Raw genomic sequence first — 6,102 nt, forward strand, 5'->3', positions numbered from 1 at the left:
CATATTAGCAAGGAAAACATTTACAAATAACCAATAAATGGAGCCTGTGGAACTAAGAAAGCATAATCCCATCAAATGCCTTATGATTCTTTGCTTCATAATTTCTTTTTCTGATACTTTTGATACCATGAATGTGAGAGAAGAAATAGTATAAGTTTTCATTATTTCTTCAATAATAAACTTGTTTTAATAATAAACTTTACAGAGCTTAACAGTAAACTTTATGAACCATATGTAGCTAGACAGTAAAAAACTAAAAGACTGCCATTAAATATTTTGTTCACATAGAATTTTTATTGACTTAATAAGTAAGACAAAATATTGAAAATTAAGTTCAGTATGATCTCAATCTTATAAAACAACACATAGAAGAAAGGATTGTAAAAGGTCAGTGGCGGGGAGGAATCAAGATGGCAGTGTGGGAAGACGTGGAGTTAGTGTCTCCCCACAACTAGGGTGCCTGACGGCCACTGGTGGGGGAACTCTGACCCCCAAGGAGATGGGAGGAAACCCAAAGTGAACTGGTAGGACGTAGGGGGACCGAAGGGGGTAGGAGAAGTGGAGGCCAGACAGGATCAGCGCCCCTGAGGCCAGGGAAATCAGAAGAGGCAGGTGGGAGGGACTCTTCCAAGAAGAGCAGGAGAGGAGTGGAGGGCCATCGCCCGGCCCACTCAGATGCAGGGAGCCTGCTGGGCTCCCAGGTGAGGTCCCGTGCCCTCTGAGACTGGGGTTGGGGGCATGCCTGTGCCCCTTCTGTTCCTTGAGCCTAAGCCCCACCCCCAACAGCACCCAGGGCCTTTTCCAGCCCTGTGGGTCCTGAGCATTGGCCCCACCCACTGCCCAAAACTCGCCCTTGTTTAGGCCCCGCCCTCCACAGCCAAGGCCTCCCCCCCCCCTTTTTTTCCTTTCCCTCTGTTACTATTGTGGTACTGATATACCTTCCGGCTGTTGACATACCTATATTTTTACATTCTTTCTAACATATTTGTTAGTTTCTTCGTCTAATTTTATTTTTTACTTTATTATTTTTCTCCTTTTTTTTTCTTGCCACCCCACATGGCTTGCGGGTCCTTGATTCGCCAGCCCAGGGTCGGGGGGAAGCTCCTGCGGTGGGAGCTCCGAGTCCGAACCACTAGACTAACAGAGAACCTCAGACCCCAGGGAATACTCACTGGAGTGAGGTCTCACAGAGTTCCTCATCTCAGCACCAAGACCCAGCTCTACCCAACAGCCTACAAGTTCCAGTGTTGGAAGCCTCAGGCCAAACAACCAGTAAGACAAGAACACAATTCCACACATTAAAAAAATAATAATAATAAGATGGCACAAAAATATGTCACAGATGAAGGAGCAAGGTAAAAACCTACAAGACCAAATAAATGAAGAGGAAATAGGCAATCTACCTGAAAAAAAATTCAGAGTAACGATAGTAAAGATGATCCAGAATCTTGGAAATAGAATGGAAGCACAGATTGAGAAAATACAAGAAATGTTTACCAAAGATCTAGAAGAACTAAAGAACAAACACAGATGAGCAACACAATAACTGAAATGAAAAATGCACTAGAAGGAATCAGTAACAGAATAACTGAGGCAGAAGAACGAATAAATGAGCTGGAAGACAAAATGGTAGAAATAACTGCTGAGGAGCAGAATAAAGAAAAAAGAATGAAAAGAATTGAAGACAGTCTCAGAGACTTCTGGGATAACACTAAATGCACCAACATTCGAATTATAGGGGTCCTGGAAGAAGAAGAGAAAAAGAAAGGGTCTGAGAAAACATTTGAAGAGATTATAGTTGAAAACTTCCATAACATGGGAAAGGAAATGGTCACCCAAGTCCAGGAAGTACAGAGAGTCCCATAAAGGATAAACCCAAGGAAAAATATACCAAGACACAAATTAATTGCACTAACAAAAATTAAATTCAAAGAAAAAATATTAAAAGCTGCAAGGGAAAAACAAAAAATAACATACAAAGGAATCCCCATAAGGTTATCAGCTGATTTTTCAGTGGAAACTCTACAGGCCAGAAGGGAGTGGCAGGATATACTTAAAGTGATGAAAGAGAAAAATCTACAACCAAGATTACTCTACCCAGCAAGGATAGCATTCAGATTCGATGGAGAAGTCAAAAGCTTTTCAGACAAGCAAAAGCTAAGAGAATTCAGCACCACCAAACCAGCTTTACAGCAAATGCTAAAGAAACTTCTCTAAGCAGGAAACACAAGAGAAGTAAAAGACCCACAAAAACAAACCCAAAACAATTAAGTAAATGGTAATAGGAACATACATATCAATAATAACCTTGAATGTAAATGGATTAAATGCCCCAACCAAAAGACACAGACTGGCTGAATGGATACAAAAACAAGAACCATATATATGCTGTCTACAAGAGACCCACTTCAGACCTAGGGACACATACAGACTGAAAGTGAACGGTTGGAAAAAGATATTCCATGCAAATGGAAATCAAAAGAAAGCTGGAGTAGCAATACTCGTATCAGATAAAATAGACTTTAAAAAAAACTGTTACAAGAGATAAGGAGGGACACTACATAATGGTCAAAGGATCAATCCAAGAAGAAGATACAACAATTATAAATGTCTATGCACTCAACACAGGAGCACCCCAATACATAAGGCAAATGCTAACAACCATGAAAGGAGAAACTGACAGTAACACAGTAACAGGAGGGGACTTTAAAACCCCACTTACACCAATGGACAGATCATCCTAACAGAAAATAAATACGGAAACACAAGCTTTAAATGACACAACAGACCAGACAGATCTAATTGATACTAAATAACCAAGAGATCACTGAAGAAATTAAAAAATACATCACTAATTATTAGAGAAATGCAACTCAAAACTACAATGAGGTATCACCTCACGCCGGTCAGAATGGCCATTATCAAAAAAGCTAGAAACAATAAATGCTGGAAAGGGTGTGGTGAAAAAGGAACCCTCCTGCACTGTTGGTGGGAATGTAAATTGATACAGCCACTGTGGAGAACAGTATGGAGGTTCCTTAAAAACTAAAAATAGAACTATCATATGACCCAGCAATTCCACCCCCAGCAATTCCACCCAGCATATACTCTGAGAAAACCATAATTCAAAAAGAGACATGCACCACGATGTTCACTGCAGCACTATTTACAATAGCCACGACATGGAACCAACCTAGATGTCCATCACAGATGAATGGATGAAGAAGATGTGGCACATATATACAATGGAATATTACTCAGCCAGAAAAATAAATGAAACTGAGTTATTTGTAGTGAGGTGGATGGACCTAGAGTCTGTCATACAGAGTGAAGTAAGTCAGAAAGAGAAAAACAAATACCGTACGCTAACACATATATATAGAATCTAAAAAAAAGAAAAAAAAAAGAGTGGTACTGATGAACCTAGTTGCAGGGCAGGAATAAAGAGGTAGACATAGAGAATGGACTTGACGACATGGGGTGGGAGGGCGAAGTGAGAGCAGCATTGACATATACACTACCGAATGTAAAATAGCTGGCTGGTGGGAAGCAGCAGCATAGCACAGGGAGATCGGCTCGGTGCTTTGCAATGACCTAGAGGGGTGGGATAGGAAGGATGGGAGGGAGGCTCTAGAGGGAGGGGATATGCGGACATGTGTATGCATATGGCTGATTCGCTTTGTTGTGCAACAGAAACTAACACGGTCTTGGGAAGCAATTATACTCCAATAAAGATCTATTAAAAAAAAAAGTGAGGATTTCTCTGATAGGTGTGATTATAAAAAGCTTTTTTCTCATCTGTATTTTTTATGATTTTTAAATATTTACAATTAGAAAAACATAAAATTTGTATATAAAATTATATAAATAAATAAATAAGTAAATAATAAATAAGTAAATAAATAAATAAGTAAATAAATAAATAATAAGTAAATAAATAAATAATAAATAAATGATATAAATAAATAAATAAATAAGAATCCTAAACAATTTGGCTATCAATTCCCTCTTCAAATTTGTTGAGCCCAAGGGAACACACAGAAGTCCCTGAAATCTTCAGGATAATTGTCTCCTGCCTTTACAAGTCTATAATTATAACCCTAGACTGTCTCAGGAGATTTCTACCTGCTCCCTCTGGTGTCATAGACATCCTCTCAACATCCCTGTTATTCATTTATCTGCATAGGCACAGTTTTTTGGTGACTGCCAGAGTAATTTAATGTTCTTCACTGTTTAGCTTTGGAACCTCCCCAAGTTCTTATATAAGATGTAACTATGAGATAAAGATGATGAATTTTAAATACATGAAACTGAACTTATACATCAAATGAATTTCCTTTAAAGGAGTCACTTTGAAAGGGGTAAATTTATTCCAATGAATAAGCTTTCTTGGAACCTGCTTTTGGAGCCAGTTTCTTACAAGCCACAACACAATATTACTTTCGCCGTGTTACTTTCGAATGATACGTTATTCTTTAAATTCCCAATCTGATGGTCCGCTTTGTTTATCTGACGAGGCTCCAAATGATGTCTAGGTCTTTCTGAAAATTACCCTCAGAGAATAAAAATGTCACTACTTTAGTATACTGAAAGGAATATTGCTGAGGCTTTAAAGGCAATTCTAAAAGAGAAGATGCAAAACTCAAACACTGGCAAATCATTGGAATAAATGCAGAAGTCTTACCAGGTAACTAAACTAAAAGGATCAATCTCCATTTGGATATCAAAACTCTAATTTGTTTGTGTGTTTGGAATCACTATTAATACCATAAACCAACGATGCCCAGTACCCTATAAAGATCAGATCTTTACTTGGTATCATGGTTGGGTCAGGAAAACCAAACTTCAAATGTTAATCAGCTACCTTTACCAGAAACTGTGTCATAACAAGACGGCGAACCACTGCATCTAGCATTTTACAGGGTGGCTCTGAAATGAGACTGAATACTCTGAGGCTCTGGAAGAAAATCCCTTCCACCACCATCTTAAAAGCTAGCTGCTTCAGTACTGCTCCCAAATGAGTTTTAACTTTTCAAAAACTGGTCTTTCAAAGCTTTCCTATTCTGTCTCATCACGTTTTGATTCCAATATAATAATATATACCTCAGGAAACTTTTTTTCAAAATCAAATATATGATTAGCACTTGAAGGATAACTAGTTGATCCAAATATTACTATGGGCTAAATTTTAAATTATGCCTATATTATATCAACTGCACAATTTCAATAAAGTATTTTGAAATCACCCTAGATTAAAACAAAGTGTATTTGCTATTGACAGTCTTTAAAAAGCAATATATTTATAGCCTAAAATCATGTCTATAGTGAAATAAATGGTAATCACATCTATTCTTTATGTAGTAAAATGAGTTATCAGTCACATACCACTCACTATAATCCAATACCTTATATATTGCTGTTTTTAATTAATTCAGGAATGGAATTCAGGAATGGCTGCCTTTGAGAAGCCAGCAAGAGGACACAGTGTACTGCACAGACTTCACTGATTTTTTACACAAACCTAGCATAGTCATAAAAATCAAACAAAAGGTATAGCCCTTTGTTTAGTTTTCATGGTAGCAAAATATTTAAACTGGAACTATTTTATTCCTTTTTTTAAATTAGAAAGGCACAGTAAATGAATCAGGGTTCCTGCATTTTATGTCATCTGTAAAATTATATTTAAGACCACATAACCACCACTTCTCTAGCTTAATTTTTCCTCAGTAATAGACTGAATTATTGGCTTTTGGTGTCAGCTAAAATCTGATTAGCATGCCAGTTTTCAAGAGAGTGAAACACATCACAGGATTATTATAAATCTTAAGTAAAATAATGTATGAAAGCACTTTTTTAGAAAAAAAAGGGTATTATACAAATATAGGTTAGTATACTAGTTGCCTTAACAACTGAACTTTACATATTTCATAAGCCATAAAGATTGGGGAACGGATAAGGGAAGTTAATAAGAAATGAGGAACCAGGGGACTTCCCTGGTAGTCCAGTGGCTAAGACTCCACACTCCCAATGCAGGGGGCCCAGGTTTGATCCCTGGTCAGGGCACTAGATCCCACATGCATGCCACAACTAAGAGTTCGCATG

This window comes from Lagenorhynchus albirostris, chromosome 11, assembly GCF_949774975.1.
Source record: "Lagenorhynchus albirostris chromosome 11, mLagAlb1.1, whole genome shotgun sequence".
NCBI lineage: Eukaryota > Metazoa > Chordata > Mammalia > Artiodactyla > Delphinidae > Lagenorhynchus > Lagenorhynchus albirostris.